Source organism: Aotus nancymaae, unplaced genomic scaffold (genome assembly GCF_030222135.1).
Source record: "Aotus nancymaae isolate 86718 unplaced genomic scaffold, 86718_ANA_hifiasm-v0.15.2.pri h1tg000040l, whole genome shotgun sequence".
Classification (NCBI taxonomy): domain Eukaryota; kingdom Metazoa; phylum Chordata; class Mammalia; order Primates; family Aotidae; genus Aotus; species Aotus nancymaae.
The window spans coordinates 38,776,577-38,789,777 of record NW_026988454.1 but is presented as its reverse complement, the minus strand read 5'-3'; the positions used below and the strand labels follow the sequence as shown (position 1 = coordinate 38,789,777).

Sequence of the window (13,201 nt, the reverse complement as noted above, 5' to 3'; positions counted from 1 at the left end):
ATTAAAACTGCAAATAATCTGTTGATTTTCCTTTTGTTTGATACAGGTTTTAAATTTAGATGTCACAATGAAGATTTTCAGTAGACAAAGTAGATGAAGATCTACCTTTGAGGTATTTACTTTGCCTACAGGGCCAATACTAGAAAAATTAGCATATACATTTTATTCCCAGAATCAAGGAAACTTGGTCTTTGCAAAAATTGTAAATTACTTGAGAGAAACAATTATGTGTTAGATAATTTTATAGTCTGCAGTGGTGCCAAAGGAAGTGGGGGCGGGGAGCAAGGGAGGTAGAGGTGAGGAAGGGTGAGGAGAATCCATGCCCCCAGAACCAGGGACGTGAATAAGAAATTGTCTTGTGGTAGCCTCTCACAATATCAGTCCCCTCCATGAATATAGACTAACTATCTTTCTGCTTGTTAATTCTCAGAAAAATTTAGTAGTTTTCATTGTGTAGGACTGGCATATCTTATCTTGAATTTCTTCTCAAGTATTTTATGTTTTTTAATGCTAACATAAGTGTTTTTTTTTAAATTGTCTTTTCACAACTGTTTTTTGCTAATATAGAGAAATAGGATACATTCTTTATATTGATTTTGTAGTCTGTGACTTTGCTAAATTTATTTATTCATTCTAGTATCTTGTTTTGTAGATTCCAGCAAAATTTTGAGTCAAAATATTGAAAATGGGCATCTTTGCTTTGTTTCATATGTTAGGTGAAAGGCTTTGATATTTTATTTAAGTAACTATAGGTTTATTGTAGATTTCTTTCATCAGACTGAAGAAGTTCTATTCTATTCCTAGTTGCTGCAAATTAAAAAAATATTTTCAGATATTTTATTTTTTATTTCTAGATTCTCATTTGTTTATATATATATATAACATTTTATTTTATTTTATTTTATTTTATTTTTAGGTAGAGTTTTGCTCTGTTGCCCAGGCTGGAGTGCAATGGTGTGATCTCGACTCATTGAAACCTTTGCCTCCCTAGTTCAAGCGATTCTTTTGCCTCAGCCTCCTGAGTAGCTGGGATTACAGATGCCCACCACCACACCCAGCTAATTTTTTGTATTTTAAGTAGAGACGGGGTTTCACCATGTTGACCAGGCTGGTCTTGAACTCGTGATCTACCCGCCTTGGCCTTCCAAAGTGCTGGGATTACAGGTGTGAGCCACTACGCCTGACCTTGTTTATATTTCTGAAAGGTATCTATTTCTCGTCTGAAGCTCCATTTATCTTCATTCATTATATCCATTTTTCAAAAATCCTTTAACACTTATGATACTTATTTCAATGTGATACTTTCTAATTAAAAAATCTGGATGATCTGTGAGTTTATTTCTATGACTTTCATTCTTGATTATATATCACATTTTCCTGTTTTTTAACATATCTCATAATGTATCTAACTCTAAATATAGTGTTTGTATCTCAGAGTGGACAGGCCTAGTGGCTAGGGTAAGGGGCTCATTATTCAAATTCCACTGGGGTCATATTGAGCTGGTTTGGGCTACAGCTTTTAGTTTTGTTTTACCATTGGATTCATTTCCATCAGGGTTCTGGAAGCTTTGCGCCCCAAAATGCATAAGACTGCATAAATTTGGTTCCATACCTCTATTTTACTGAGACTTCTTTCAGCAAAGTTCAAGAAGTTATGGAGAAATTGTCAGGCATATTGATTAGTTTTTACACCTAGGGCTCTTCCAGATTTCAGTCCTCTTTACTAGCTCACACAGTTTCTAAAAGCTAGGCTGGTTTCTCTTCATTCCTGCAAAGTCTTTCTTTTTTTTTTTTTTGAGATGGAGTTTCGCTCTTGTCACCCAGGCTGGAGTGCAATGGCGTGATCTTGGCTCACCACAACCTCCTCCTCCTGGGTTCAGGCAATTCTCCTGCCTCAGCCTCTTGAGTAGCTGGGATTACAGGCAGGCACCACCGTACCCAGCTAATTTTTTGTATTTTTAGTAGAGATGGGGTTTCACCATGTTGACCAGGATGGTCTCGATCTCTTGACCTCGTGATCCACCCGCCTCGGCCTCCCAAAGTGCTGGGATTACAGGTGTGAGCCACTGTGCCCGGCCCCCTGCAAAGTCTTTCTATCTAGGACAGGCCACTAGCTGCCCACCAATATATAGGCGAGATATGTACCCCCAGGCATGGAAGCTGTCTTGGCTTGCTTCTCCTTCCCATAAGTTTCATTTCTTGCTGAGATTTATCTCCTCAAGGCTTCCAGGCATCCACATCTGTTGATACTCTGGAGAATATCATGTACAGTCATGCACTGCATAGCCATATTTTGGTCAACAATAGATGGCACAATCTTATGAGAGGTGGTCTTATGAGATTATGATGGAGCTGAAAATTTTCTTCTATTGCCTGGTAACATACTAGCTGTCATAACATCATAGTGCAACACACTACATACATGTTTGTGGAGATGTTGGTGTAAACGAACCTATTGTGCTGCTAGTCATATAAAAGTATATGATATACAAGTATGTATAGTACATAATACTTGATAAAGAGAATAAACAATGATGTTACTGATTTATGTATTTACTAAACTATACTTTTTATCATTATTTTTAAGTCTATTTCTTCTACTTATCAAAAACGTTAACTGTAAAACGACCTCGGGCAGGTCCTTCAGGAGGTCTTATAGAAGGCGGCATTGATTGTTATCATAGGAGATGACAGCTCCATGAGTGTTATAGCCCTTGAAAACATTCTTGTGGCACAGATGTGGAAGTGTAAGACAGTGATATTGATCCTGACTCTGCGTAGGCCTAGGCTAATGTGTATGTTTGTGTCTTCATTTTTAAAAAATTTTTTAGAATTCTCTTTTTTTTTCTTTTTTAATAAAGTTAAACAGTAAAATAAAAATTCACAAGCTGCCTCCGTGTCCACTCCTCGCCTCCCTCCCCTGCCAGCAGTCTTCGGCATTGGTTCCCTTTGCTTCACCCACTCACAGAGACACAGGGCATCCAACTGAGAAAACAAAACTGCTCTAAGTACACGGAGATGTGATGAAGGGAGGAGGTGAACTGTTTCCCCATTCAAGATTAAACTGAGCAAATCTGCATTTTCTGGGTTCTGGGTGGTTGCCCTTCATTAGCCAAACTGAAAAAAGAAATTCCCTGGACCGGATGCTTCAAAGCTGAAGCCTGCAGGACCGCCAAAAAATGCCTTGAAGATATTGTTTGCATCAAAATCACCCATAATCATGCCCTCCTCATCCAGGTCCTGTCCACTGCCATAGCGAGTTTTTTTTCTTGGCATCAGAGAGGATGGTAAAGGCTTCTCCAACTTCCTTGAACTTCTCCTCCTCCTTCTCCTCCTCAGCACTGGCTCCACTATGCCGATCTGGATGGTACATGAAGGCCCATTTCCGATAAGCTTTCTTAATCTCGTCCTCAGAGGCATTCTTGTCCACTCCCAGAATCTTGTAGTAATCTTTCCTCTTACTCTTCTTCGGTTCCAGCTGCGCATTTTTTAGGAGCTGTTTGTGTTCTTTTGATTTTCCGTCTGATACACTTTTTCATAGTCTCGTACTGCTTCTTCATACTGTTCTGTGTCCATGTATCACTGAGCTCTTCTCAAGTAGGCTTTTATATAAGTGTTATCAAGCTTCACTGCATTTGTGAAGTCTTCTGTTGCATCATCTAGTTTCCTAAGCTTGGAATTAACGGTACACCGATTACAGTAGAGTTTAGCATTTGTTTTTATATTGTTGGGGTCTATCCCCAGAGCTGCTGTGTGCATGCAGTTCATATGCTAGTTTGTAATTTCTTTCCTTAAATGCTTTATTTCCATCTTCTTTCTTTGCTTTAAGTGCTTTGGCTTTTTTGCAGGCAATGCAGGTCTTCTCATGGTCAGGGCCATCCTGAGAGCCTATGCAAAAAATTGAACTGCCTTCTCGATACAATCTGCATAATAAAGGCAAAGACCTCGTACATACAGAGCATCTGCATTGGTGGAATCCATTCGTAGAATGTCACTAGCCACAGACTGTGCTTCTGGATAACGACCCAGCAATGCGAAACATTCTGCCTTGAGGATTTTGAAGAGATGGCAGGCAGGGGCAAATTCTAGGGCATGGTCCCTGCAGAAAACAACCTTCCGAAATCTCGCTTCTCAAAATGTGTTTCTGCTATTTTCTCCTATTCCATGACTGCATTAGCATTCTTGAACTCTTGCTGGGCCCGTGCATTTTTATGATCCAGTTCTAGGGCTCTCTGGACACTCTTGACAAGCTGCCATGGCATTCCTTAGAGACGTGGTATTTGCCCTCTCGTAGATGTCCCCGGTAGAAACTGTCATCCAACCTCACTGACTGTTGTGCATCTCCAAGAGCTTCCTGGAACCTTCCAGCATCATCAAGGTGGCTGCTCGAGTACCATAATAGCTAGCATTTTTAGGATACATATCTATGGCTCTTGTGTAATAATTATAAGCTTCATTGTAATCTTTTTTGGCATATTATGCATTTCCTTGTTCCTTGAAAGTCTCTGCTTCCCTCTTCCCCTCTTCATCCAGCAGCTCTGGCTCGGTCGCCGCCATTACCACATCACACTTTGCGGCAGCCGTCATCTTACCGCTGGGACCAGAGACTGTGTCTTCGTTTTTAACAAAAAACTTAAAAAACTTAAAAAAATTAAATTGAAAAAAGCTTATAGAATAAGGATAGAATAAATTTTTCTTTGTAAGTAGGATAAAAAGAACAGCTGAATGTTTGTACAGTTGTACGATGTGTTCGTTTTCAGCTAATTGTTAATTCAAAAGTCAAAACTTTAAAAATTAAAAATATTATGAAGTAAAGCATTACTATTGGATAGAAACTTTTAAAATAAATTTAGTGTAGTGTAAGTGTACAGTGTGTATAAGTCTATAGTAGTAGAGTACACTGATGTCCTGGGCCTTCGCATTCACTCATCACTCACTGACTTACCCAGAGCAATTTCCAATCTTGCAACCTCCATTTATGGTAATTGTCCTATATAGGTGTACCATTTTTAAATCTTTTATATTGTATTTTTACTGTACCTTTTCCATGTTTCAGTATGTTTAGATATACAAATACTTATTATTGTGTTACAATAGCCTACTGTATTCAGTCCAGTAACAAGCTATACAGGTTGTAGAGGTTTGTAGTCTAGGAGCAAAAGGCTGTATCATATAGCCTACATATGTACTAGACTATAGCATCTAAATTTGCACAACAATAAAATCACCTAAAGTTGCATTTCTCAGAACATATCCCAGTTGTTAAGGGACACATGTCTGTATATTTTTATTATTTAGTATTTTTTCTTGGCGGATATATTTTTACATCCTTCTACATCCTACTTAGAAGCAGAACTGAATTCAGCCATCTTAAATTATGCCTTCTGTTTGTGGAGACAGAATATCTCTATTGTCTGTGTTTACCAACAGATCAATTTCTTTCCTACCATCCTTTTATTAACGGTACAGCCAACCCTGAGTGCAGCTATGGGTAGGTCCAAGATTTTGTCTCTTAGTTATCTGCACTTTAAAATACAAACCATTAGTTCATTGAAATTCCTTTGCACTCTGCTTGTTATCTGCCATTTGCCATTAGCTCGAGGTAAGAGGATTCAGCTGCCTTCAGCCATAACCCTTTCCCAAAGCTTTTGCAAAACCTCCCAGCCTTCCAAGAAGGTTTGTGTCTTTCCTATAATTTTTCTCACCACCCTGACTGATCTCCTACAACTGACAACTGTGGACGTTTTCCAGAGGAAGAGTTATGATCATCTTCTTGAGATGGATATCTTCTTGATGATTTTGCACATTCTACAGATTTCTCTGTGGTTTGTTTATATACAATAAGTAAGATTTTAGGATTGGAAAGGACCGTTTTCTTGTGGTTCTCAGCCATTTTCTCCCTACTCAACACACCTGAGAAAAACAATCAACTCCTAACAGTAACCACTGGAGTGGTTCCCAAAATGATAGTAGTTCAGAATTCAGGTGAAGGATTAGGAGGCTACACAGTGACATAAGTCATTTGATGAAGTTCTCCAAATAATTCTGGTATCTGGCAGGGTGTGGTGGCTCATGCCTGTAATCCCAGCACTTTGAGAGGCTGAGGTAGGTGGGCCACCTGAGGCCAGGAGTTGGGATCAACCTGGCCAATACAGCAAAACCCCATCTCTACTAAAAATACAAAAAATTAGATAGGGGTGGTAGCAGGCACCTATAATCCCAGCTACTTAGAAGGCTGAGGCAGGGGAATCATTTGAACCCAGGAGGTGGAGGTTGCAGTGATTGGAGATCATGCCACTGCACTCCAGCCTGGGTGGCAGAGTGAGACTCTGTCTCAAAATAATAATAATAATAATAATAATAATAATGATAATAATTCTGGCATCCTTTTTCCTTTCTGAAGGATCATATATCTAATATAAACTTTTTTTTAGTGAGGCAATTGAGAGTCAGTTTTGTCCAACATTGCCCAGAAAATCAGGTAAGAAAACAGAATTGGAAATGATGTCTATGTCTCTTATTTTTAAATGCAGTACTCTTTCTAATGCATCATGTTTTACCGTCGTCTTCATACACTTATCTTAGTGACAGTAATGATTTATCACTTAAGTTCACAAATGCATGTGGATTCTTTGACCTTTTTCTTTTTTCAAAAAAATGGATTTTCTTTAACTGTTTTAAAACAGCGAGTCTCTGGCAGAGAAATACTCAGACATGAATTGCCTGAGTTATTCCTAGTTTGATACTTCCTGACAAACTCAAAGGTATCAATATAGTTTTACCAGTTTTTAAGCAGATCTTGTCCTCTTACATTACATAAGGTTTTGGAACACATTGTTAGAATGTTTAATCAGGGATAAAAATGTCCAATCTCTTGCCCTAATGACTAATTCTGATTAACTCATTTAACCAATCTGGTTTATATTTCCATCCTGTGATTTCACTAATTTCATAAGTTCAGACAGTCCTGTAACTAGGAGGATAATCTTATGGGACAGTAGTTGATGATGCACAGTCCTTTTCTGATGTCAGCACAAGCGGATGAAAAGAGGCATTGGCATGTAGCTGAAATCTGTCAGTCCCTGCTCATGGCACTTGGTCGTTAGGTGAGCATCAGAGCCAATCTCGTCATATCAAAATTAATAATCCTACTCACTATGTAAATTATTTTACAGCCATTAATCTAATTTCTGAGCTTTGTAAGATACCCTTATTTTTTGTTATGTCTTGAACTTTCCTTTTGTCTCTTAAATATCTGTGTATATAAACTCATCAGAATTATATTTTTTAGTACACACCCATTGATTTATGTTAAAAATATATTCATTGAGCTACTTCTATGTGCCATACGTTGTCCTAAGTCATGGGCACAAAACAGTCACTAAAACAAAGTCTTTGCTTTCACGGAATTTATAGTCTGGTTACAACTTACAATTTTATAGTCTAGCTGGTAAAGCTTTTATACAAACAGATATGCATGTACATATATGTCTACATATATCCATATATACATGTTTACAAACATATATGTATATGTGTCTGGGTGTATGTTTGGTGATAAGGGGTAATAAAATAAAGTGAGTAAGGGAACAGATAATTTCTCAGGGGTGTTATTTTAGCTGGACAGCAAATGCCTCTCATATGTAGTAACATTTAAGTAGAGATATAGATTAAGTAAAGGAGTGAGCCAGGGTGATATCAGAAAAAAGAATGTTTCAGACCAAGGGAGGAGCTAGCTTTGTATGGTTGTAGAATTGCGAAGAGGTGATGTGGTAGGAGCACCATGACAAGAGAGTGAGAGAACCTGGCATCTGAGAAGTTGTCAGGAACCAGGTTATATAGGGCTTTGTAGGCCTAGTAAAGACTTTGGACTTTTATTCTCTATAAAATGTGCTTACACTGGAGGGTTTTGAGTTGATGCAAGACATGATCTTGTTTTTGTTTTAAAAAATAGTGTAGGAAAATGCCAGCAAGATGGCTGATTAGAGAGGCCTGGCATTTATCCTTCCAAAAACAAAAGACTAAGGCAGCAAATACACAGCTAAGATTTGACTGGAGTGTTGAAGGACGAATGCTGGAGTGCAGTGGTGGGGAGTAGAGAGGTGCCTATGGTGATTGGAGAACCAGAAAAGAAGTGTGGAGATACCTCACCTCTGTAGCCCCATCTCCCCTAGCCTGGATCAGACCTGACTGGAGTCAGAATGGATTCTTGTTGAGGGGAAAAGGTAGGCAGAAGAATTCCGCCAGGCTCTATTGCCACCACAAACACCTGTAGTCCTTACCACAGGAGACTCCCACAATCTCCCAGTTTGGAGAGCTTCCTGGAATTCATGCCACTGCATTGCCCTGGATTGGGAGCACAGGTGTGTATTCCTCACACCCGCTTCACTCCCTATGAGTCAAGTTGTTTCAGCATGGTGCCATCTTGGGAACAGAACCACCTCTGGAGTGCGCCCTCCTCTGGAGACCACTAGTCACTGTAATTCCCCAGCTCTGAGGCTCCATTTTTGTTCCTCTAAGACTGCACCAATGGCTGAACACTACAACCCTGGTAGCATGGAACCTAAGTCCAAAATTGGTTGTGATGCTGGTCCTACACAGGAGGGAAGCCAACTGCTGTTACCTTAACTTCCAGTCAGAGAAACAATCTGGCAGCCCCACCGAGAACCTGCCCTTAAGCTGGCCATACTGTTGCATACTCTTCCCACCAAGCAGGAGAGGTCTTCAAGCCTTGGAGCAGCTGACATGCTCCCAGGCCAGCAAAGTGGCTACACACCTGCTTCTAGAACATAAGTAACAATGCTGAGGGCCCCACCCCATGACAGACAAGCCCTTGACCTGCCCAATGGCCCTGCACCTGCAGCCAGAGCCTGAGAAATACCTCCATGGGTTGCCCCTAGCATAAATGGCCCAGGCCTGCTGAGCAGCTGTGTGCCCATGCCCCAGGATTGAGAGAGACCTCTGCAGGCTTACCCTGGTGGGCAGGCCCCTAGGCCAGCCGAGCAGCTCTTAGCCCATTGATATGGTTTGGCTGTGACCCCACCCAAGTCTCAACTTGAATTTTTTCTCCCAGAATTCCCACATGTTGTGGGAGAGACACTGGGGGAGGTAACTGAATCGTGGGCACCGGTTATTTCCCATGCTATTCTTGTGATAGTGAATAAATTTCATGAGATTTGATGGGTTCATCGGGGGTTTCTGCTTTTGCTTCTTCCTCATTTTTCTCTTGCTACCACCATATAAGAAGTGCCTTTTGCCTCTAACCATAATTCTGAGGCCTCCCCTGCCATGTGGAACTGTAAGTCCAATTGAACCTCTTTTTATTACCAGTTTTGGGTATGTCTTTATCAGCAGCATGAAAATGAATGAATACACCCATGCTCCAAGCCCAAAAATAGCCCCATGGGCCACCCCCGACAGACATAACCCCAGGCCAGTCAAGCCATGTTGCACCTATATCCCACTTTTGAGAAGCAGCCCTACACAGCTGCCCTTGGATACTCACCCCTAAGTCAGCCAAGCAGTTTTTTGCCCACATCTCATGCTGGAGAAATAGCCGCAATGGGCCGCTCCCAGCAGACATGCACCTAGGCCAACTGAGCAGCTATGGGGCCATATACCAGACCTGAGAAACAGCTCAGTCGGCTGCCCCTGGCAAACATATCCCCAAGTTGGCTAAAACCCACCAAAGCCAAGAGGGTGACAAGAAGTGACCTCTGATTGTCCTCACTGCTCATTATATGCTAATTATAATGCATAAGCATGCTAAAGGAGACTCCTACAAGAGCTACAACAGTTTACAGGTACCATGACAGCATCCAGAGGTTGATCTGTATGGTCTAAAAAGGGGAGGAACTCTCAGCTCTGGAAATTCCCTGTTCCTTTCCTGGAAAATTCGTGAATAGTCCACCTCTTGTTGAGCATTAATCAAGAAATAACCATAAAATAGCCAACAAGCAGCCTATGCTGCTGCTCTGCCTATGGAGTAGTCATGGTTTATTTCTTTAATGAACTTGCTTTCACTTAAGGAAAAAAAAGAGAAAGAAGCCAGGAATAAAAATTTAAACACTGCATGTTCTCACTCATAGGCAGACACTAAAAAAAGTTGATGTTATAAAAATAAAAAGCAGAACAGATGATACTAGAGGCCAGGAAGGGTAGAGAGAAATGGGGGACAGGGAGAAATTTCTTAAAAGAATACAACATTATAGCTAGGTAGGAGGAATAAGTTCTAAGGTTCTGTACCACTATAGGATGAGTATAGTTAACAATAATATATAATTTTCAATGACTAGAAGGAAGACATTGAATGTTCCCAGCAAAAAGAAATGATAAATATTCAAGATAATGGATATGTTAATTACCTCAATCTGATCACTATACATCATATGTGGTGAACATTACTATTACACTCCATTAATGTGTACAATTATTATTTGTCAATTAAAAAAAATTAGAAAAACCAGTGGCAGTTGAGAAGGAACAAGAAATCTGTAACTGGTTGTGAGCAATTAATTGTAAACACCACTGCACTTGGACCTACCCTGAAGGCATTTTAAAGGGAATGTTTTCAATATTTTCCAATAGAATGAGGCCAATCTGATCTCAGTGCCTCACTGTCTCCTGGCCTCTCCTGCAGCCCCAGCCTTGCTGTAGCCACTTGTAGCACAGCCTTGAATGCCCAACCAGCGTGCTCCTGAGGCCATCATCATAGCTTCTTCACTGGGAGACTGTGCCTGACCATCAGCACCCTGTGACATGCAACTCCCCATCTGCAGCCTCTCCCCATTGCAGCCTCCCCCCACCACTTTGTAGATGCACACTCACCAATGTCTGCTCCATATACTGTTTTGCTGGCACATGCAGGTGGACTTTGCCTCCCCTCATCCACCAGCATGCATGCACTCACTACATTGCTCCACTGCCGCTGACACAAATATGCTTGTATGGATAATGCTGCCAAGCCTCCATGGGCACCCTACCCCCACCAATGTGTGGACACCCTGCTGTACCACTGTTGCCAGTGTGAGCATGCGCATGGATGCTGGCCTCCCACCCTCACTCAGACCCCACCCCTGCCAATGCACATGCATGTCATCATGCTGTGGCTCCTGCTGGTACATAGATGCACGCAAGGATCCTGCTGCTATTGTCCCAGTGAAGCACTGTGGTAAGCACTCTTACTAGAGTGCTTGGACATTGATGCTAGCAGACTAGGAACACTTCGGCCCCCAAAATGCAGGAGGTTTCTAACCTGAAGTGTCACAGAACAAAGCAAGGTACCCAGAAATAGCCCTCAGGGCTACAACACACAGCCCAGGAGTGATGAGCTGAGCCTTGGTCCCCGGAAATCTCCAAGAAACAAAAACGGTCAAATGAGCTGACCTTATTCGACAATTAAACCCTCAAGGGTATCAAATACAAAAGCAAAAAACCTCATCCACAGGACAGCAACTTCAAAATTAAAAGAATATCAGCTCACATAGGTGAGAAAGAACCAGCACAAGAACTCTGACAACTCAAAAAGTCAGAGTGCCTTCTTACCTCCAAATGACCACACAAGTTTCCCAGCAATGGTTGTTAACCAAGATGAAATGGCTGAAATGACAGACATAGAATTCAGAATCTGGATAGGAATAAAGATTATCAAGAATCATGAGAAAGTTGAAACCCAATCCAAGGAATCTAAGGAATCCAATACAACATTATAAAGAATGAAAAATGAATTAGCCATTTTAAGAAAGAACAAAACTGATCCAATGGGGCTGAAAAGCTCACTACAAGATTTTCATAACACAATTGCAAGTATTAACAGCAGATTGGACCAAAGTGAGGAAAGAATCTTAGAGCTCAAAGACCAGTTCTTTGAATCAACACAGTCAAATGAAAATAAGGAAAAAATAATAAAGAATGAACAAAACATCTGGGAAATATGGGATTATATGAGGAAAACAAGTCTATGGCTCATTGGTGTCTCTGAAAGAGAGGGAGAGAAAGCAAGCAACTTGGAAACATATTTGAAAATACTGTCCCAGGAAAATTTCCCCAACCTTACTAGAGAGGCCAACATTTAAATTCTGGAAATGTGAACAACCCTGTGAGATACTACAAAAAGATGACCATCTCCAATACACATAATTCTCAGATTATCCAAGGTCAACATGAAAGAAAAGGGGCAGGTTACCTACAAAGGCAATTAAGCAAACAGTGCAATTTTCAGCAGAAACCCTACAAGCAAGAAGCAATTGCGGACCTATATTCGGTATTCACAAGGAAAAGGAATTCCAACCAAGAATTTCATATCTAGCCGAACTAAGCTTCATAAGTGATAGAGAAATAAGATCCTTTTCAGACAAGCAAATGCTAAGGAAATTTGTTACCACCAAACCTGTCTTATAAAGTGTCCTTAAGGGTGTGCTAAACATGGAAATGAAAGACTGTTATAGCCACCACTACACACAACAAAACACTTAAAGACCATAGACCATCGACACTATAAAGCAACTACACAATCAAGTCTGCATAATAACCAGCTAACTACACACTGACAGGATGTATTAGTCTGTTTTCATGCTGCTGACAAAGACATACCTGAGACTTGACAATTTACAAAAGAAAAAGATTTAATTGGACTTACAGTTCCACATAGATGGGGAGACCTCACAATCAGTGCAGAAGGCAAGAAGGAGTAGGTCACACCTTACATGGATGGTGGCAGGCAAGGAGAGAGAGAGCTTGTGCAGGGGAATTGCTCTTTTTTAAAACCATCAGATTGTGTGAGACTTATTCACTATCATGAGAACAGAGGGGAAATTGTTGCCCCCATGATTCAGTTACCTCTCACTGCATCCCTCCCACAACACATGGGAATGCAAGATGAGATTTGGGTGAGGACTTAGCCAAACCATATTACAGGATAATATCCACACATATCAATATTAACCTTGAACAAATATGGGCTAAGTAGCCCACTTAAGAGGCACAGAGTGACAAGTTAGATAAAGAACTAATACCCAGTATGCTGCATTCAAGAGACACATCTCAAATGCAATGTACCCATAGGCTCAAAGTAATGGGATGGAAAAAATATATATATGAAGCATATGTAAAATAAACAAACAAACAAAATCAGGATTGCTATTCTAAAATCAGACAAAACAGACCCAAGACCAACAACTATCAAAAAAAAAAAAAAAAAAAA

The 13,201-nt window shown here is 40.5% G+C and overlaps 1 protein-coding gene and 1 pseudogene across 1 annotated transcript in view; one reads left to right on the top strand and one right to left on the bottom strand.

Annotated features, from left to right (window-relative positions):
• LAMA2 (laminin subunit alpha 2) overlaps positions 1-13,201 on the top strand; it is an 886,276-nt gene that overhangs the window by 135,277 nt on the left and 737,798 nt on the right. The gene's annotated exons all lie outside the window — the stretch shown is intronic.
• LOC105721276 (dnaJ homolog subfamily C member 7-like) lies at positions 3,019-4,587 on the bottom strand (annotated as a pseudogene).